Genomic DNA, 23,228 nt, shown 5'->3' on the forward strand with positions numbered 1-23,228 from the left:
TGAGCGTTCCACGAAAACGGGTGTGGTCATGACGAGTTCAGCTCGTCATGAGCACAGCGCCACCGTGCAGCGTGACGAGCCAAGCTCGTCACAAGCACCATGGCGTTGCGCGCGCCTCCCCCCAGCGCAGCGGGGGAATTAGCCCCGCGGCGAAGGGGTTAAGTGCAGGGTTGGCTGATAACTCAAAAACAGGTGGCAGGGATGACTATAGGATGACTGTTGAAAACAAATTCGACCCCCCTGACAAACGTGGAGGCCTGTGATTGGCTATCCACGCCTGTTATAAACCAACCTCAGGAGGAGGGATCAACGGCCATCAATCAAGGGGAACCAAAAATTACCGATTGTTTGACAAGGGGGCTAGAAGCAAGTATAACATTAGCATCCTGGAATGTGGCAGGAATTGGGTCAAAGTTGGGTAAACCCCATTGGCTTGCGTGCTGGCAAAATCAGGATATCTCATGCCTACAAGAGACATGGGCCACTGATCTCACATTTGTTGATGGGTATCGTTCGTTTCAAACAGAGGCAATTCCATCTTCTTCAGGAGGAACAAGGGGGGGCTTATTGACCCAAATTTTGAATACCCTGACATGAAAAATTAAGAAATTTGAGAGCCCGAATCCCTATTTTCATCTTTGCCTGGTTGAGGGGTATAGTGATTGAAACTGGCTTTTAATAAATTTCGATAACAATAATTTTGCTAGTAACATTCAGGCAGTAGGATCTCAAAAGATAGAGAAATTAAAAAAATTCATAGAGCCACACGTAAATAAGGTCTTAATATCATGTGGGTAAGGTAACTTAATGGCATCCATGCAAGTTGAAACTAAAAAAGGTTTGTGGCTTAGAACATATGTTGAGTAACCCTATTCACCATTTTAACCATCATGAATATGGAAAAAGTTTAAACAGACTGTTAGTTGTTAGGAACCAGGAAGTCCTCAACAAAGTAGATCCACAAACGGGCGATCTTTATAAGACCTTTTCCCGCAAAGAGTACGAGTCTACACTTGACAATGTATTGATATCTGAGTATCTCCGGGGAAACATTGCTCAAGTTGATATAAAATTCTCATGTTTTAGTGACCACGCAATCCTTTTTTTTACGATGACAGTGGCCCCCCGAAACACCATGCCAATATTAAAAACTCAGAAACCGATCCTGGCAAGGAAAAATGGCTATCAACTAAAATGAAGCCAAATTAATAAAGCCAAAATAATCCAGCAAATTATATTTAATAGCACGAAAAATGTTCTAAATTGCTTGGAACCCAACAGCTCCCCTGACTCACTTACTTATAATTTTTCAAAACTCCTTGAGGAAGTAAACTTGGCTCTGACCTGCTCTAAGCCTAAAATCAAAGCTCCATGACTTTTTTTAGTACACCAGTATCTGTGGGCCCCACTGCTAACAAATGTACTTAATGCAATAGCAAGAAATGGCCCCTTAGCTTCGTGGAAGTCTAGCATAATTGTACCAATATATAAAAAGGGTGACAAAAAGAATCCTCAGAATTATAGACCAATTTCGCTGCTGGACACTACCGCAAAGCTCATGGGCCGCTTATTGCTACATAGGATGGAAGAGTGGACAAGGGAGATGAATATTTTGATCCAAGCGCAGTATGGCTTTCAAAGCAGTAGGGGCACAATAGATCAGTGACTCAATTTAAGTTTGACCATAGATAAATATACTAGAGCTAAGGGTGGCCAGACCTTTATGGCGTCCATGGACTTAACAGTTGCATTTGACTGCATGAGCCATTCCAAACTACTGAACATAATGGAGATTATGGGAATTGAGATTGAAATACTTAACTTCATTCATCAACTGTACTCCAGCACAACCTCACGTGTTTGGTATGGCAAAAACGGAGAATATACGCGACTGTGAGAAAGACGCCGAGAAGAGCGATACCCTTACCAAATGGGTGATGGTTCCGTGTCGATCCACGAGATCCAGACTCCTCTACTCTGTTTCCACAGGGACGCGGTCAGAACTACAACCCGGAAGTCCCGCCTTCGCGAACCGGAAGAGGATGCTCGGGACCAACAATAGGGGAGGAGAATCAGTGTGACGAGAGAGAAGAAGAACGCTGGAAAGAGACTATCAGGAAAGAAGATGCGGGACCCGGTTTGAGGAGAGAAGACGCGGGACCCGACCCACAGAAAGAAGACGCGGGACCCGGTTTGAGGAGAGAAGACGCGGGACCCGACCCACAGAAAGAAGACGCGGGACCCGGTTTGCGGAAAGAAGACGCGGGAACCGACACAGAGAATACCTGGATGCCAGAGAACCCCGAGGACGGTGAAGAAAGTTGGTCCGAGGACTGGTGGTGTCCGGAGGTGGCTGGGGAGCGGCCGTGACTCAGGAGAGTTACGGCGGAGCCAGGTGAGTGTTTGTGGCTCAAGGGTAACCGGGAGAGGGGTGGGAGAAGAAGTGGGTGGCAAATATCGGGGCAGAGCGTATAACAGAAGGGCAGTAAAAGTGTTGATTCCCTTGTGTGACCAAATACGCCCGTAAACAAAGAGACCTTTTCTTTCAAAACGCATGAGTGTGCACCATTCCTCTTTCCCACTTAGGCACTTGATCTAAACTCCTGCTAAGGAGTTTTACCGTTTTTCTTTCCATGATTTCGTTTTCCTATCTCCTTTGTTTCCGCTTGGCTGTTGGAACTCTCGAGGCACCTTAAGAATATAGTGCACCAAGTGTGGTGATGGGAGTATACTCCTAAATAGTGCCATACACCATTCTGACGGCTCCTTTTCCTCTCTTTATCCTCCTATGAGCCTCTGGGGTGACCACCACGGTCAAGGACAACCAGAGAGCAGGACAACACCTTTATCCTCACCAGACCCTTCCAGTTCACGGGAATCATCGGATGAAGAGGAAGACCATCCAGGAACCCTATCTCAACAGTCTACATCTCACACTTTTGTTAATAAATCATCTTTTAAACCTTTACTTAAGCCTCCACGCCTGTTCATCAAGCCTGCCCTCCCACAAGTGGTGTCAGAAGTGGGATCCAAAGGCGAAATGGAGGCTGCCCTAGCAAAGATGGCTGAAAACCAAGAACATCTGGGAATGGTTATGGAACGCTTTTTGACTGTTGTCGAGGAAGATCAAGGAAAATTACACCAAGTACTCGCTGGCCAAGAACAGACCCAAGGGGCCGTTATGGACGAACTTACCATGGCCCTAGGACAACAAAGAGGCCCTACAACCCTACCATCAGTAGTACTACAACGATACATAGCTGGAGAAGATCCTGATTCTTCAGTAATTTCGAACGCATGGCAAGTGCAGCCTCATGGCCCGCAGATAAATGGGGTCAGTATTTGGGACCACTGTTATCAGGAGACCTACAAGCCGCATACCAAGCTGCCACCCTCCAAGGAACAGTTCCCTAGGCAGAGATAAAAAAATGTATTTTAGAAAGACTGGGAATAGATGATGAAACTTATAGAGTAAAACTAAGGCAAATGAAAGAAGGCCCGCAGGAGACACCGCGTGCTCTGTACTTTAGGGTAAAGGACATGGCGGACCGTTGGTTAAAACCTGCCAATATAGATAAGGATGGAATCATGGCAAAGATTTATCTGGAACAATATCTAACATCCCTGCATCCCCCCCATTCAACGTTGGGTTCGACAACAGGCGAACCTCACTCTAGAAACTGCAGTAGAAATAGCTAGCGCTTATAGTAGGGCCCAAGACTTTCAAAAGGGTAGAGAAGAAAACATAGGGAAAACAGGGGGACACCCACTCCATAGGCCGACAAGACCTCCTGTAGCCAAGAAACCTGAACCACTTGATCTTGTTCCCAGCACCCCTATGCCTAATATCCCGTTCATCAGACCTCCTGTAACTGGACCCCAGTGTTTCCAATGTGGAGGGATGGGACATATAGCCTGATTTTGTCCACAACGGGAAGAGCCTATGGAAATAGGAATGGCTCGCAATTACTATTGCTCTCCCCCCAACAAGAAACTTCCCCCTTACAAATGCACTGTCTCTGTGAATGGACAACCAGTTACAGCTTTAGCTGACACAGGGTGTTTACATAGTGTAGTCAGACCTCAAGACTTAGGCAGCAATATAGGTCCCATTGAAGGTATGGTCGCCATTAAATGTGTACATGGGGGACACCAAACCGTATCCCACCGCTAAGGTATTAATTCAACATCCTCAGGATCAAGGCACGTCCCTAACTGTAGGTCTAATACCCAGACTACCAGAACAAGCCATTCTCGGTAATGTTTACGCTAAGCTACCCCAGTTGCTGCAGGAATCAGGATCAGATGAGGTGAATGAATGGTTAGCTACGGCTCCTTTTTCTACAGACACAGAAAAAGAGTGTCCGTCTTCTAAATCCCGGAAAAGCCAAAGTCAGAGAAGGGCTGAAAAAGGGATAAAACCCCTGGTAATGCCAGTCGTTCCGATAGAAAACCCTTGGGAAACAGACCGCAATTTTCATGCTGCACAGCGAGAGGACCCTGTACTTCAGGAGGCATAGAAAAAAGCATTCGAAGAAGAAGACCCACAACATGTAGGTCCCTATTTTTTTTACTAAAAATGGATTGTTGTATCGGAAAGGAGGTCCTGATCAAAAAGCCCAGTTGTTAGTACCAGATCCCTTTTGTGAAAAGGTATTATATCTTGCACATAGTCACCTTTTAGGGGGTCCTTTTGGTGCTGATAAAACCGAGAAAACTATTGTAGAAAACTATTGTAGAAAACTTTTACTGGCCAGGGATATACCAGCAAGCAAAGAAATACTGTAGAGAATGTCCTATTTGTCAGCGACACAGCCGTTATCATCCCCCCAGAGCCCCACTGCTACCACTTCCCATTATCAATGACCCTTTTAGTCGAGTGGGTATGGATATAATCGGTCCCCTGTTACCTTCTCAAAGTGGGTATAGATACGTACTGGTTATGGTTGATTATGCTACTAGATTCCCTGAGGCTATACCACTCCGCCGGCCTGACACTACTAATATAGCCAAAGCTATGATTGGAGTCTTTTCAAGGGTAGGCTTTCCCAAAGAGATCCTAACTGATCAGGGAACTCCTTTTGTCTCCAAACTGATGAAAGACATATGTAAGCAGTTAGGAATAAAACAAATCAGAACAGCTGCATATTATCCCCCAACGGATGGATTGGTGGAAAGTTATAATGCCACTATCAAAGCCACTCTTAAGAAGTTGCTGGACCTAGAAACAAGAAAGTGGGAAGACATTCTTCCCTTGGCCCTCTTTGCCATCAGGTGTAAGGAACAGAAAAGTACTGGTTATCCTTCCTTCGAGTTACTCTATGGGCATAAACCCCGTACCCTCTTAGATATGGCTAGAGAACAGTGGGAAACTGAACGAGATAATACCAAACCCTTATCTGAGTACGTGTCGAATCTAAGAACACATTTAGGACAAATACGAGAGATAGTTAGAACCAATTTAGAAGGTGCACAGAACGCCCAAAAGATCCAGTATGACAAAGGGGCCAAATTGAGAACTTTCCAGGTGGGAGATCTCGTATTACTTATGATGTCATCATCGGACCAGAAACTGTTGGGACAGTGGCAGGGACCCTACACAGTACTCCAACAAGTCACCCCTGTAACCTACCGCATAGAAGTAGACAGTAACAAAAGAATCTTGCAGGTTTATCATGTGAATCTGCTGAAGAAATGGGAGGGACCGGCTCCGGTTACTGTTCATAGCGTAGAAACCCAGGGGCCCCTGTTTCATCAATGTATTGATCCAGAATTGCCCAAGACTTTACAAGAAAGGTTAATCGAGGTGTTACAACCTCTTGATTTTGTCTTTTCCACTAATCCAGGGGTGACCAACCTTATTGAGCACACCATAAAAACACCACCTGGTAAGCGAGTTAGACTAAGACCCTACCGCATACCTGAAGCTAGGCGACAAACAATAAGAGAGGAAGTGCAGAAGATGTTACAGATGGGAATTATAGAACCATCTAAGAGCGAATGGAATTCTCCCATTGTGCTCGTGCCTAAACCAGATGGGTCCATTAGATTCTGCATTGACTTTAGAGAAGTGAACAAGATTTCAGAATTCGACACCTACCCTCTTCCTCGAGTGGATGAAATGGTGGAAAGAATAGGGAAAGCCAAATACATCAGCACTCTAGATCTGTGTAAAGGTTATTGGCAGATACCTTTAAAAGAAGAAGAAAAAAAACAGCCTTTTCCACACCCGACGGGTTGTACCAATTTAGAATGTTGCCTTTTGGTTTACATGGGGCTCCTGCAACATTTCAGAGGGCCATGAATACAATTCTAAGGCCCTATGATGATTTTGCTGGGGCTTACATTGATGATATTGTGATATATAGCGACACCTGGGAACAACACTAAACCCATCTCACCACAATCATCCAAACCCTAGGCGCACAGGACATAAAAATCAACCCAGCCAAAAGTCATTTGGCAGCCCAAACTGTCAAGTATCTAGGATACTTATTGGGGGAAGGTGTCATAAGACCACAGCCGTCAAAATTATCGGCTATTTCTCATATACCATTTCCCAAAACAAAAAAAGATTTGAGAGCATTCCTGGGTTTACTAGGTTACTATAGAAGATTTATCCCTCAGTTTTCCCAGATGGCGGCTCCCCTGACTGATCTTCTAAAGAAGAACTGTAAAATGGAACAGATATTACAATCCCCTCCTAGTGAAGTACGACGTTCCTTTGAGACCCTGAAAAAGTCTCTAACATCGGAAACTGTCCTAATTAGTCCAGATTATTCTCGTCCCTTTGTCCTGCAAACAGACGCCTCTAACCAGGGGTTAGGTGCAGTCCTTTCACAAGAGACACCTCAGGGAGAGAAACCGATTCTGTATATTAGCTGTAAACTCTTCCCTCGAGAGAAAAATTATGCAACAATCGAGAAAGAGGCCCTCGCCATCAAATGGGCAATAGAAACCTTGCGTTATTATCTGGAGGGAAGAGAATTTACTCCGTTCACAGATCATGCACCACTAGAATGGTTAGCTAGGAACTAAGGCCACAATGAGAGAGTTTTGAGATGATTTCTGTCCTTACAACCTTATAGATTCCACACTCGACATAGAAAAGGGCGAGATCAAGGGAATGCTGACTATCTGTCGAGATATCCACAAGAGTCACAACCCCCTAGAAGAAAGACAGCAAGGGAAAGAGGATGTGAGAAAGACGCCGAGCGGAGCGATACCCTTACCAAATGGGTGATGGTTCCGTGTCGATCCACAAGACCACGGATCCAGACTCCTCTACTCTGTTTCCACAGGGACGCGGTCAGAGCTACAACCCAGAAGTCCCGCCTTCGCGAACCGGAAGAGGATGCTCGGGACCAATAATAGGGGAGGAGAATCAGTGTGACGAGAGAGAGGAAGAATGCTGGAAAGAGACTATCAGGAAAGAAGACGCGGGACCCGGTTTGAGAGAAGATGCGGGACCCGACACAGAGAAGACCTGGATGCCAGAGAACCCCGAGGACGGTGAAGAAAGTTGGTCCGAGGACTGGTGGTGTCCGGAGGTGGCTGGGGAGCGGCCGTGACTCAGGAGAGTTACGGCAGAGCCAGGTGAGTGTTTGTGGCTCAGGGGTAACCGGGAGAGGGGCGGGAGAAGAAGTGGGTGGGAAATACCGGGGCAGAGCGTATAACAGAAGGGCAGTAAAAGTGTTGATTCCCTTGTGTGACCAAATACGCCCGTAAACAAAGAGACCTTTTCTTTGAAAACGCATGAGTGTGCACCATTCCTCTTTCCGACTTAGGCACTTGATCTAAACTCCTGCTACGGAGTTTTACCATTTTTCTTCCCATGATTTTGTTTTCTTATCTCCTTTGTTTCCGCTTGGCTGTTGGAACTCTCGTGGCACCTTAAGAATATAGTGCACCAAGGTGTGGTGATGGGAGTATACCCCTAAATAGTGCCATACACCATTCTGATGGCTCCTTTTCCTCTCTTTATCCTCCTATGAGCCTCCGGGGTGACCACCACGGTCAAGGACAACCAGAGAGCAGAACAACACCTTTATCCTCACCAGACCCTTCCAGTTCACGGGAATCATCGGATGAAGAGGAAGACCATCCAGGAACCCTATCTCAACAGTCTGCATCTCACACTTTTGTTAATAAATCATCTTTTAAACCTTTACTTAAGCCTCCACGCCTGTTCATCAAGCCTGCCCTCCCACAGCGACCATTTAAGCTAACCAGGAGAGTAAGACAAGGGTGTGTCCTCGCCCTTTTTTTATTTTCAATCTATACAAATGGGGTTGAGGCAGCCCTTACTTTGGCAACACCAGAAGTTCCCGTTTTTGACAACTTAATGTACCGATATTGGTCTTCGCTGATGATGCAGTTTTAATAGCTAGAAAGGGGGTGGCCCTCCAATGTTTAATAACGGCATATGTAGCCTTTATTTCCTCATTGGACCTGATGGTCAACTAATCTTAATCCTTTGTTCTCATAACAGGGTCATCTCCATCCAAAAGAACATCTCACTTCCACATAGGTACAAGGAGATTAGAGGCGGTAGACTCCTTTCCATACCTTGGAATCCTGTTTGATGAAAAACAGTCTTGGTTAAACATGGTGGACAACAGGGCCCTAGTGATGGAGAGGAGTATGACAGCGATTTCTTGCTTCGCAAAGAAGCTGGGTTCAAAACCTCTCGAGCAAATAAAGAAGATATATCCAGCAAAGATAGTATCTGCTGTATCTTATGGGGCAGGAGTGTGGGTTTTGGTTTCCGTAGCTCAACTCCAAAACCTTGAAGACAGATTTTTTTAAAGAAACTAGCCTGCCTCCCTATCTCTTCTCCAAATTCCATCTATCATCTAGAGCTGGGATAAACCTATGTGTCGGATTGCATAAAGTTAGCACTGATTATGTTATGGTACTCCATATGGCGCAGGGATATTGTGGAAAAGTAAATTTTGCCATGTTCTGTGTCCCTACGTGTCATCCATCATATGTTATGTGTGCATGATTAATATGCATATGTTATTCCCCATGTTCGATTAAAGACGCAATTACAGTTGTGTCCACCTCTAGTATGGCAGTTTCCAGTTCTCGTGAATACTACGAATATCAGGCCTATGTAAAGCTACGCTGCCACGTTTCTCAGTGTGCACGTTATTCCATTGTAAAGTCCCCGTTTCTAGGCCTCAAAAGGGCCCGGACACCAGATTCGGCTTCTGTCTCCTGAACCCTCGCTGAGGAGCGATACAGCCCCCACCTGTATCCTCGACCCTTCACTTACTTCCTGCCTCGCAGTGCCCGGTCCAGCCTGGCTCTGCCTCTGAGTCTGCCAAGACTATGTTATGATTCCAGTTATCAGTTCAGCCCTCCTTCCCTGCATTCCTAAGCTACTGAATCGCATCAATAGTTACCGTCATAGTCTAGCCTTTACGGCCCCATGTTAGAGAAATACTGTATTAATGGTCATTTAATATTCTTCATCACGCACTACATGTAGAATAATGCATGGTCCAGTCTTAGTGTCTGTTAGCCTTTCCCCTCCTGACTTCTAGTTTATATCAACATGTTCTCTAAACATCAGATACTAGATACTGTTTAGGTACATGTCGCCCTGACTCTCCAGACTTCAGTCTCTGCTCCTAGCACAGAGTTCGAAGCCCCCAGCTTCTGCTAGTGATACGTCATTGCCAGTTTGCGCGCACCATCAGGTTAGAGGTCCCGGCTCCTCAGGTAGCCCCCTCCATGGTTTCCGCCCCATTCATGACATATTCTGTTACGTTTGCATCACATGTCTATGTATACGCCCTGTTACACCTCTTTTCACCCTTATCTTTCGCGACTGCTACGCGTCACGCCTATTGCTCCACCCACTGCTACGCCTATTGTAATGTAATGCTATGTGTTTGCGTTATGTATATATGCTCATGTACTGTTATTAAAAGTTAGCCGTTACGCCGTCATTCCCGATCCTGCCCCCGGCAGCTGCCATCCTATTCCCGTGCAGGTCGTCCTGTTCCTGTCCTTATGCTGTATTAAACCTGCAAAACTCCTACTACCTCGAATCTTGACTCTTATTTATTGAGCTATCTGTTATTCATTTATTCATTCAAAAATAGGGTATTATTTATTTATTTACCACATAATGGCGCCCGAACAGGGACTTGCCCTTTCCCCACGCGTCGGTGAAGCCACGCCGACTCCCTGACCCTCTGCAGTCGTGACGGAACTCTTCTGCGCACCGGCAGATATTTCTGCTTCAAGTATCCCTCAGGCCCACGGAGGAGACGGAGGAGGCGGTCCAGCATCCAGACGAGACGGTGGAGGAACGCGGCGAGTCCCGACCAGAGCCCAAGCCGAGAGTCCAAGGTCCGAGGTATCCGGAGGTCCACCCGTAACTGAAGTCCGAAGTTCGTCGTCCGTCGTCGTAGCAGTCCAGTCCAGTCCGAGGCCTTCCGTTCTTGCTGCCCGGTGAGTACCGTTACTGGGGTGGTATCTAGACAGGGTCAATCTAATTGACTCTGGTCTGTGGGTTGGTGGTACACAGACCCACAAACGAAGTGTCCACTTTGGTGGATGCGGGTCCTGAACGTGTCTCTTTATGAGACCGGTAAGTTTCGTACTGTTTCAGCAGTGCATCTAGTCTCTGTTCTAGTCAGTTCTGTTCTCGAGAAAATTCATGTGTTCTGTTCTCAGTATTCCAGGTAGTATTCTGTTCGAACTGTTATTTTAAATGTTCTTCATGTATTTTAATGTCGTGGTATGAATGGGGAATAAGTATCGTGTTCATTGTGTATTGTATTGTGTCTAGATTACAGTTCAGTCATGCCCTTGTTTTCCAAGTTACGTCAGTTAAAAACTAGAAAGGGTCTGCTGGAAGCAGCAGTTCCAGTTCCGCCTAGGGACAGTCCAGGTCATTTTATGTATCAGAAGCATGGCATAAGCGCCATATTGTATCTAGATTTATGGGTAGAGTATACCAAACAGTTAGAAGAAAAGTATAGATGGCCCGTATCGGGTACATGGGATGCCGAGTGCATCATGCGAGTAGAAGAAGCATTATGGAAAAAGAAAGCCAGACAGTCACAGAAAGATGCCATCGAGTTATGGCGCAAAGAATCTCATAAAAGAACCGAAAAAGAAATCAGAAAGTCAGAATTAAGTAGAGAATCCTTGGAACGAGCCCAAGAAAGGGAATTAATCGAGATTGGTGAACGAGTTAAAACCGAACAGTCAGACAGACAGAGGCATGCTCTTATTAAGGGTATGTATCCTCTTCTTGCCGAGGGCTTGCCAAAAGCGACCCCGGAGGCATCCAGTAATTTCCCGCCACCATTAGTTCCGACCAAGCTACGTCACAAACCGACCGCAGCTGATATTTTTATTTCGTCCTATTTGGACGACACAGTCCCAGAATATGCAAATCCTGTTCGCGCTCCGCCAGTCCCTGTAAATCAGGCACTTCCCGCTCCTCCAGACACCGGAGTACCTGTTACGGTACCCCCGGTCCAGCCCGCCATACCAGTTCAGCCCGCATTTCAATTTCCTGCCACACTAGTACGAAGAGGATCAGTAGACGACTCTAGTTTAGGGGCCGCAGGAGGAGGTCCTCCTCAGACCCCGCCGCCACACAAGCGTTTAACAACAGCCGAATTACATATGCAAGCGTCACAGCGTACGCCCAGACATCAGTCTGTAGCAGAAATAAGAAAAGCCCTTAATGAATGCGGCTATGATCCAGTCCCAGGAGAGGATAATATGGTTTTATATTCATTACGTGTAAGAAGGGTGGCCGAGTATCTAGTCACCTTACCGAATATGAAAGAAGATCTAGACAGAATATATCGTTTCATCCGTACAGGGGATGATCCAGAAAGCATTGGCGAGGCCATGTCTCAAAGGAAAGCTGAGACCCAGCTCATGATATTAAAGTTTCTGATCAATTGTCTAATAAGAGAACAAGATTACCCGTCCAAAGATCCGGCCGAAATGAAAATCCTGACAAGGTGGAGTGATAATATAGCCGAGGGTAAGCACAAGACCGTCGGTGCTATGGAGAGTATGTACAAGAAAATCCGTAAAGAAATAATAAAGTTACACGAACAGCGTAAAGCAGTACAAGTAAGCGAGAAAGAAAGTAACTCTGATACTGAAGAGGTAGAGGACGAGAATCCCGACAGAATAGCGTATGTAGGAAAATCTAGATTTCCAGATCGTCATTTACGCCTAGAACACAAGTCTACTTTTCATCATCCAGCACCAGAACAAGGTTCTCTAGAACAAGTATTCCAAGCTACCGATCACATTCTGAAATCACGAATCGGTTACAGTGAGTTGAGTACCATGCATGAACAAGAACTAGTCCGATCAGCAGTCCGATGGGTTACTGATTCTACCACTTTTCCAGACGAAATAGTGGCACAAATGTTTCTGAAACTGCCCCCAGCCGAGCAACGACTGGCGGGTATGTATATGATTCAGCACCTCATTACATTGTATAAGGGTCAGCACTCTGATCCAGGCCCGTTACATGATATCCTGAACGAGTTACTCCAGTATAGATGGAAAGGTCTAGGTACCGATTTAATTAGTGTCATTCTAGAACAACGTCACAAATATAGAACGTTTTTGAACCCGCATTTTGTTCATGTCTCACCCCCAGAAAGTAAACCATTTTACATGGAGAGACAGAATCCGTTACGAGAAGTCCACCCAGTTAGAGGAACGGGTGGCGAACTAGAACGAGTGTTTGTTTACACTCCGATTACAAAGATGGAACTCCTAGAGATGAAGAAATTAATTCCCTGTCATGGTAAAGATCCAGCAGGGTTCCACCGAGAATTAAAAGACATGCTCCGTATGGGAGAATACACGTATCCAGATATAATTAAAATGTTAAAGGTTCTGCTGCCCGCAGGGGTGTATGAAAAGCTCAAGGAAAAAGAATGGGAGGTGGGAGAGAAAAAGATCGATTGGGCAGTTCTAGAAGCTGAAGATAAGGCACGAGTACCAGGTACCGGTCTTGGAGCGAAATGTAAAGAATTACCAGAATTATTAATACAAGTTTTACCCAGATTATTGACAACTAGAAAAGAAGACTGGGATGCAATCTCAGCCTGTAAACAGAAACAGGATGAAGACATTAGTGATTTTTATTCTAGATTTGAGAAATGTTTTAGCATCAACAGTGGCCTCAAGACAAGTAGTGAGTCATACCCTCATCTTTTTGTTACTAAATTAGTCGAGAATTCAAGTCCACAAATTAAAAATCGAGTTTTGAAAGTCGAAAGTACCTGGCAAGCTAATACCCCGTCCCAGATGTTACAGATGCTCCAATACCACCAGAATAGAATCAGGGAAGAGCAAGACCACGAAAGGAAGCGTATGAAAGACACGAAAATGAAAGTACTAGTTGCACAATCTGTTCCTCAAGACAGTCAGAAGAGGGGTCCAAATCAAGCCAGTCATCCTGCAGCTCCCGTTAAAGGGAACTGCAATTATTGTAAACAGCCAGGTCATTTTATAAACGAGTGTGCAGTTCTGAAACATAACATAGCTACTGGTAAGACTAAAGAAAGACCACGTCCGCCTAGACAAGAACAAGTTTCACAGACTCCTCAGCCACAGAATGCACCACAGACAGTTACAGCACCGCAGCCCATCGCTGCAACACAGCATGTTACACAGCAAATGTACCAGTATGCACAGTCCGAGTATCCAGAGTACCAGCAGTATTCATGAAACAGCCTAGAGAGGGAGGTAGGCTTGCCTCTCATCGAGATACCTGTAGATCAAGAAGGTCCCTATGTTCACAGTCAAGTATTAGGGAAAGACAGAAAGTTTTTGATTGATACAGGGGCAAGTAGGACCACAATTAGTCACGCCGAAGTTCCAGGGGCTCCGCTCTCAGGCTCAAGAAATGTTTCCCTTGGATTTTCAGGAAAACCTATCGTAAATGAAATATCAAAGCCAGTTACTCTAGAAGTAGGTCCATTGTCCCGTACTACTGATCTGTTACTTACTAAGTCATGTCCAGAAAACCTATTAGGCATTAAAACACTGAAAGAATTAGGTGCAGTTATATGCTGTTCCCCAGAGGGAATACGTCTGTTCCTACGTGACTTTAAGGGTCACTATGTATTACGAGATTTTGATCCCAGATTGTCTAATGTTCCGCAGCATTTATGGGCGCAAGGTCCAACTGATGTAGGTTACATGCAAATCACACCACATCGTGTGACTCTCAAGCCAGGTGTAGTGTTACCACGAATCAGACAGTACAGATTGCCACCTGAGGCTGTAGCAGCCTTATCCAAAATTATTGACGAGCTCATCGCTCAAGGAGTAGTTGTAGAAACTGACTCCAATGTATGCAATTCTCCGATCATTCCAGTCATGAAACGTACTGATCCAAATGCACCCCCAGTATATCGATTAGTGATTGACCTACGAGAACTTAATAAATGTATTATTCCGCAGTACCCAGTTGTCCCAGATATCTCTTCCCTATTAACAGCCATTGATTCCGAAGCCACGTTCTTTACTGTAATCGACCTCAAGAACGCGTTTTTCAGTGTCCCTATTCATCCAGACAGCCAGTTCCTTTTCGGTTTTTGTTTAAATGGAAGGAGCTATATGTTCACACGCGCTCCTCAAGGTTTCACAGAAAGCCCTAGCATTTACAGTCAAGCACTTAAGAGACAACTAGACAACATTCACATGCCAACTGACACTGCCCTGCTCCAGTATGTCGATGATCTACTGATCACAGCCCGTTCTGAACGTGATTGCGAGCGAGCATCCCTTACAGTCTTGTATTTCCTAGCCGAGATGGGGCATAAGGTGTCCCCTTCGAAGCTTCAATTCTGTGTCCAGCAAGTGGTCTACTTGGGACACTTACTGTCCAAGAGGGGTAGGCAGTTGACACCAGACCGTATCCAGTTAATAGCGAGTCTTCCTCAGCCCAAGACCCAGAAGGAGGTACGTGCTTTTATCGGCCTTACTTCTTATTGTAGACAATGGATTCCTCAGTATGCATTCCTAGCCAAGCCACTGATACAGTTAACGACACAGGAGGCAGCCGTATCGACTGTCCTCCCTTGGACATCTGAACATACACTTAGTTTCAACGAGTTAAAGAAAGCTTTATGTCAAGCTCCAGTTCTAGCTACACCGAACTACAGTAAGCCTTTTACACTTTTCGTCACTGAACGTGAAGGTACAGCATTATCTGTTCTCACACAAGATCAAGCAGGACAATACAAGCCATGTGCTTATTTTTCGAGCACATTAGATCCTGTAGCCCAGGCTCTGCCTGCGTGCCTCAAGTCAGTTGCAGCCACAGCACTAGCTATCAGACAAAGTGATTCCATAGTATTAGGACATTCCTTGACAGTACAAGTTCCACACTCCGTGGAAGTTCTTTTAAACCGAACACAGACTCAGCATTTGACAATTGCACGTTTAACAGGTTATGAATTGACACTGTTCCAGCCACACATAGAAATCAGACGCTGCAACGTTTTAAATCCTGCTACATTGTTACCATCAGTTAATTCAAGTCCGGACACACATGACTGTGTGGAAGTAGTTAACATTACGACAAAGCCAAGACAAGATCTGACAGATATTCCGTTACCAGACCCCGACCTGACACTTTATGTGGATGGTTCATGTATGAGAACAAGTACAGGAGAACTAGTCGCCGCATATGCAGTGACTACTGACACCGAAGTTATTGAGACACACCGTATTGACACCCTGTCCGCTCAAGCAGCAGAGCTAGTTGCTCTGACACAAGCCTGCATACACGCTAAGAACCGGAAAGTTAATGTTTACACAGATTCACGCTACGCATTCGGAGTTGTACACGACTTTGGAGTGCTCTGGCAGGAGAGAGGTTTCATGACTTCTCATGGAACCAAGATTCAGCATGGTCTCCTTATTCAAGCTCTGTTAGATGCCATACATTTACCGACATCCATTGCTATCATGAAGTGCAAAGCACATACGAAAGTTACTGACATTATTTCCCAGGGTAACGATCTAGCAGATCGCACAGCCAAGCTTACAGCACAGACTCCAGACATTCCAGTTACCATGACACACACTCCAGATCTGACTACATGCATGACAGTTAAGGACCCTACACAAGATGTCATAGATATCCAGTTACATGCTACTCCCGAAGAAATCAAGAAATGGTCCGAACAAGGAGGGGTCCAGACAGATCAAGGATGGTTAACGAAGGGTAGAGCCACATGGTTTCTCCCCGACTCTATGGTTCAAGTCATCATCAATACCGCACATAGTCCAGCACATTTAGGAGAAAAAGCTATGTTAGACAGTATCCAGAACATTTGGTTCAACAAGCATTTACGAGCTGCAGCCAAGCAGAAAGTCCGTACCTGTATGATATGTTGTCAGTTTAATCCAGGTAAAAGTGTCCCGGTGGAACAAGGGGGATTCCAGCCTCCTGACCACCCTTTTGAAGTCCTCCAGATGGATTATATTCAGATGGAGAGATGTCGAGGTTTCAAGTATGTCCTTGTAGTTGTATGCGCTTTGTCCAGGTGGACGGAGGCATATCCAGTCCCAGATTACACAGCTGCGACCACTGCCAAGCAGTTGGTTCGTGAGTTCTTCCCCCGTTATGGACTCCCTAGGGTCGTATATTCTGATAACGGCCAGCCATTCTCATCAGAGTTAATGAAACACGTTTCCCTATTGTTAGGGTACCAGTGGAAGTTCCATTGTGTACGCCATCCTGAAGCAGCCGGTCTCGTAGAGAGACATAACCAGACCCTGAAAATTCGCATCGCAAAAATTTGTAAAGAGAAAGGTGTGGACTGGCTAGTAGCTCTGCCAGTTGCCTTGTTCTATATGCGCATGGTCGCACATTCCAGATCAGGTCTGTCCCCGTATGAGGTCGTTTTCGGCCGCCCCCCTAACATGTGGGGTACTCCTAGACCCCGAAGTATTACCGATGTTTCAAGTAATATGCTGACAGATTACCTAGCTTCCTTGATGTCTGCCCTCAACTCTTGTCGTTCACAGGTTGCCGCCGCATTTCCAGACAATACCGAGGTGGCACCGCATGAAATCGTTCCAGTATCCATGGTCCTTGTCCGGAATTTTGACCGCTCAAGTCCGCTGGAGCCACGCTGGAAGGAGCCCCGACAGGTCCTCCTCGCCACCCGTACAGCCGTGAAGTTGGAAGGTCGCAAAGGCTGGGTGCACCTTTCGCACGTGAAGAAGTTTTATGGACTGAAACCCGTCTTAAAGAACATTTCCCAGGATTTGAAGGATTGCCAAAATATTGTTCTCAAGGACTGTCCCGCAAAAGACATTGCTACAAACCCTCCCCTGTTAGAGAAAACTCCGCAGCAGGAGTATAAGTTGAAACTCCGGTCTAGTAAAATAAGTCAGCCAGTTTGATTGTCTAAGTCCTCCCCTAGGTGAAACAGTTAGACTGTTTCTGACATGTATAAAATAGACCCCCATAGTGAGAGAGTTAGTCAAAACTCAATCCGATGTATCATTTTTCTATGTTTCATATTATTTCTCAGCATTATGATTTCCTGCACCAGTTATGCATTTTACCTGTGTTTCCCAGTTTCTCATGTAAATACGTCTTCTAATGCTACAGTAGAACACACGTTTAGTGATCTGCCTCCTCATGAACTCTCTTACCGCCTCGCTATGCGAAATAATTCTTTTATCCGCATGCTACATTACTCACACCAAACCAGCAATGCCACTAATTGTTGGGTATGTGGTCGACTCCCCCCTTTCCAGACACCGAAGGGAGTTCTGCCACTCTTTCCTTATCCTTTTTCACATAATGGTTTGTGTGGAGCATGGTCCACGTTAACGTCATCCTCAACAGATATGTCTTTTCTTAACAGTACATGTTTCCCAGACAAGCAAGGTCTTCCCCACAGAATCGGGTTAGATCTAGAAAATGAAGTGTATAATTTAGGTAACTATTCTTCGAATTTCATGGTCCTGAATGTTCAGTCTGATTCCACTCCAGACTTACCTGCAATTTCAGTACTACCAGTCAAAGGCGAATTATGTGTCCGAAATAACGGTTCCGTACACGTAGGACATAGTGATTGTACTACTATTGTCAAGTATAGTGACAGTGGGAAATCTATCTTCAAAGCTTCACGTCATTCTTATTTTATGTGTGGTCAAACTGCATATGTTCGTCTGCCCCTCGATTGGGAGGGAACCTGTTACATTGCCTTCCTACTGCCACCAGTTTTCCTAGCCCCATCTGATTATCATAGAAACACACATCTAGTACACATTAGACATAGAAGGGAGTCCCCAATTGTCGATTATACTGAAACTGCTCTAGAACAGTATACAGATTTCAATAGAGGTTTCTTTTTCTTTATAGGACCTATCCAGAATAGTAAACTAATCCGCAGGTTAACCAGAACCCTTGAAGCTGTAGTAAATGAGACTGCCTCTGCTCTAGGTAACTTAACCGAAGAGCAATCTGCTATGAGATTTGTAGTTTTGCAAAATCGTCTCGTCCTTGACGTCATACTGGCCGATAGGGGCGGGGCCTGTAGAGTCATCGGATCTAGTTGCTGCATTTTCATTCCAAATAACGCGCCGTCTGTTTATTCAGCTATAACCAGACTCCATAAGATTGCCCATCTGTTACACCAAGATCCAGGCACCTGGACATGGTCCGGTTGGTTCTGGAATATAATTTCCGCCTGGGGATGGAAAGTCTTGTCCTTTCTAGGTATTGCAGTAGCGATTATATTCAGCTGCTGCCTCTGTATACAATGTGGCCCTGCGATTTGCGGCATTTGTGCTACCTCTTGTATTCCTAGTCCCAAGCCCCGTTCTAAATCCCGTTCCAGGATAATTCGAGACGAGCAAATGATACTGTATGAAATGATAGATGGTATCATGAATATTGATGTTTCCTGATGGAAACGTAGTGACAAGGAGGGAATGTGGAAAAGTAAATTTTGCCATGTTCTGTGTCCCTACGTGTCATCCATCATATGTTATGTGTGCATGATTAATATGCATATGTTATTCCCCATGTTCGATTAAAGACGCAATTACAGTTGTGTCCACCTCTAGTATGGCAGTTTCCAGTTCTCGTGAATACTACGAATATCAGGCCTATGTAAAGCTACGCTGCCACGTTTCTCAGTGTGCACGTTATTCCATTGTAAAGTCCCCGTTTCTAGGCCTCAAAAGGGCCCGGACACCAGATTCGGCTTCTGTCTCCTGAACCCTCGCTGAGGAGCGACACAGCCCCCACCTGTATCCTCGACCCTTCACTTACTTCCTGCCTCGCAGTGCCCGGTCCAGCCTGGCTCTGCCTCTGAGTCTGCCAAGACTATGTTATGATTCCAGTTATCAGTTCAGCCCTCCTTCCCTGCATTCCTAAGCTACTGAATCGCATCAATAGTTACCGTCATAGTCTAGCCTTTACGGCCCCATGTTAGAGAAATACTGTATTAATGGTCATTTAATATTCTTCATCACGCACTACATGTAGAATAATGCATGGTCCAGTCTTAGTGTCTGTTAGCCTTTCCCCTCCTGACTTCTAGTTTATATCAACATGTTCTCTAAACATCAGATACTAGATACTGTTTAGGTACATGTCGCCCTGACTCTCCAGACTTCAGTCTCTGCTCCTAGCACAGAGTTCGAAGCCCCCAGCTTCTCCTAGTGATACGTCATTGCCAGTTTGCGCGCACCATCAGGTTAGAGGTCCCGGCTCCTCAGGTAGCCCCCTCCATGGTTTCCGCCCCATTCATGACATATTCTGTTACGTTTGCATCACATGTCTATGTATACGCCCTGTTACACCTCTTTTCACCCTTATCTTTCGCGACTGCTACGCGTCACGCCTATTGCTCCACCCACTGCTACGCCTATTGTAATGTAATGCTATGTGTTTGCGTTATGTATATATGCTCATGTACTGTTATTAAAAGTTAGCCGTTACGCCGTCATTCCCGATCCTGCCCCCGGCAGCTGCCATCCTATTCCCGTGCAGGTCGTCCTGTTCCTGTCCTTATGCTGTATTAAACCTGCAAAACTCCTACTACCTCGAATCTTGACTCTTATTTATTGAGCTATCTGTTATTCATTTATTCATTCAAAAATAGGGTATTATTTATTTATTTACCACAATATGGTAAACTTAACACTGTCTATCATAAAAAACTGTCTAAAACTAGCTAATAATCATAAAATCACTTGGCTCCAGTTTGTAAAGTCAACTCTGACCACACTGGGGCTAGTGAAATTATCCAATAACCCCAGTGCATGCCGGAAGATCTTGAAGCAAGAATTAAAGGTCATTTATTTATCCAAGGCAGGCTATGACCGCCAGGAAATTAACTTTGCAAAGCAATCAGTTATGTTATATCAATGGGCACCACCAATATTAGTGGGGAAGTATTCCTTTTTAGAATCTATTGAATTAATTAATTAATTAATTAAGTGTTTCTAAAGTGCTAGAATCGACTCCCGAAGGAGTATCTCTGCGCTGTAGACCGCTGGGGAACCCGTCCTGGCTTTCCCTGTGAGTTGGTCCCTACTGGGTATCTCCAAGGTGAAACCAGGCATCCCCGGCGTATGTGGGGGGCCGTTGTGGAGATGAGGCAAGCTAATGCCCAGAGTTGCCGAGTGTGATCCCTGGTTAGAGTAGGCACCGAGTCGAGAATTATCGAGTCCACTGACCCTGGTCCACGACCCTGCCGTGGCGGGGATAGAACCCTGGTCCCGGGCCGTCCTCTGCTTGCGGGTCTGCCGCCTCTAACCAGTGAGCCACACCACTCCATTTGATTACCTCAGCATAGATACATTTTGCTGAGGCTCTGTGCGAACCTAATCCCCCTGATCTTGGGTATTCCCGCAAAGAAATTTAGTTGCACTGATCTGACACTTTGCCCATGCGATAACAGCTCAAAGCAGTCTGCCCTCCACATATTTATATTTTGTGGTTTTTATAAGGAAGAACGCGGAAAATGTATCTTCCCAATTTTAAGACAATGTTTTTCAATAGCTTTTTTCTTATGGGCCTGCCTATAGAGAAGAATATTCTTGTACCCCTAGTTTTCCTAATGGTGACTAGGAGGGATTTGTGCTGGAAAATATGGTCTGTCTCAGTATTGAAGTCATATTGTGGGGGCCCTATGCTTGTATTACTTTTCCTTTTTAACTGATCGTTTTATAAAGGGGCTGTGCATCGTAGTTTTTAAGGTTCTGTGACTGATTGCTGGTCTTGCTTTTATCCCACTTTAATCTTGTTATGGATGTGAAGTATATCAGCACTGCACAGTATACAGGGTCACACTATGAGCCTTAATGGAGTGTCTCTCTCTGTAAAGAAATTGAATTTGTGTCAAATGTTTACATATTGATTTTTAAATGCGCCTTTGTACTTTTATGATCTGTATTTTAAATTGATCGAATAAAGAGATTGATTGATTGAGTACTGTGGACCCTTGTAGTATATAACTTGCAGGCACTGGTACATGCAGGGTCGGACTGGCCATAGCAGATACCAGGCGTTTCCCAGGTGGGCCAGAGAGGTAGAGGGTGGTTTTGTACCCGTGGGGGTTGGCGGTTTTGTTACTGGGAGCCAGGTTTGCAGCAGTGAACCCACTCCTGGGGCCAGTCTGAGCAGCAATCTGCCAGGGCTGATTGCTGTTCCCAGTCTGGCCCTGGGTACATTTACTACGTTTCACTAGGGAATTACAAATAATTAATTGTGCTAATCAGGTGTAGGCTTAGTTTACCAAGTTTTAGGGAGAGAGCACTAGCACTTTAGCACTGGTTAGCAGTAATAAAGGGCACAGAATACTAATGCCAACAAAACTAGTCCAATGTGTTATTTCATAGTTAATTAACACCTTTGCAAAACATTTAACAATAGAAAGTTAAAAACATACCAACAACATACTATTGAGAAAGAGCTCCTTTCAGTACACCACTATCTTTCCAATAACGTTCTAAAGCGGCAGAGTTCCGGTAGGAGGATTCAATGGGGTGTGCCATTCCATAGTGTACTGATAGACCTGTCATCCTCAGGATGGTCTTTCCCCAGACGTTTTGCCTGTTTACCTCCTCTTTTTGCTAATTCTTTTGTTGGCCCTAGGACTCAGCACTTTACCACTGCTGACCAGTGCTTAAGTGCAGGTGCTTCTCCCCTAAATATGGTACATTTGGTGTATACACAATTGGCATATTTAGTAACTTGTAAGTCCCTTGTAAAGTGATATATCATATAACCAGGGCCTGTAACCTAAATGCTACTAGTGGGCCTGCAGCACTTTTTTAGGGGGGGGGGGGAGTTTTATATAGCGCAAACTAGACCCGAAGGTATCAGAACACTTTACATGAGCACCAGTTGCGTTACAGATGGATACATTCTTTATTTTTAGGCACGCGATGTTAAGCAATTTGCCCAGAATCACAGGATGTTGAGCGTTCCTGCAGAGACTCGAACCCAGCGCCCTAGCTTTGAGGTCGACCTCCCTAGCCATTAGGCCACATACTCTCCACTCTCCATTGTGCCACCCACACAAGTAGCCTTTTCAAACCTTCTCAGATCTACCATTGTTAGGCCTGTGTGGGTAGTTTACTGCCACTACAACTTGGCATTTAAAACCATTTGCCAAGCTGCAACTTCCCTTTCATTACACTTAACTGACCCCTAAGGTAGGCCATAGGTAGCCAATAGGGAAGGCTGCTGTGTAATAAAAAAGACGGACATTTACTTTTAAGTTTTGCATGTCCTGGTAGTGACACAGAGCTAAATTTGTTTTTCACTACTCCTCTCATAGGCTAGCATTGCCAATTCCTTTATACCCCTTTAAGACCTAATTCCTGATCACAAAGGATTGGCTAGGATTGGTAATGATAAATCAACTTTAAAGGTAAAGTTGGATTTAACATTACTATTTTAGAAATGTCCGTTTTAAAAAGTGGGCTTTTCTCTGCTCTTACTGCTCTGGTTGCCTGCATTCTGTCTCCAATACGTCTGGGTGAGTGGCAGCTATACTTTGCGCATTCCCTCTACATAGCCACAAACACAGGAAGGGTAGGTGTGACAGAGAACTCATTGGCATTAATCTGCATTCTGATAGCTCTTCCCGGGCAAGAAAAGAGGGGTGAGCTAACACTTACACCTGAATAGTCAGTGTCCTGTTTCACCCACAACGGGTGGGTTTCCC

The sequence above is a fragment of the Lissotriton helveticus genome, chromosome 6, assembly GCF_964261635.1.
Source record: "Lissotriton helveticus chromosome 6, aLisHel1.1, whole genome shotgun sequence".
NCBI lineage: Eukaryota > Metazoa > Chordata > Amphibia > Caudata > Salamandridae > Lissotriton > Lissotriton helveticus.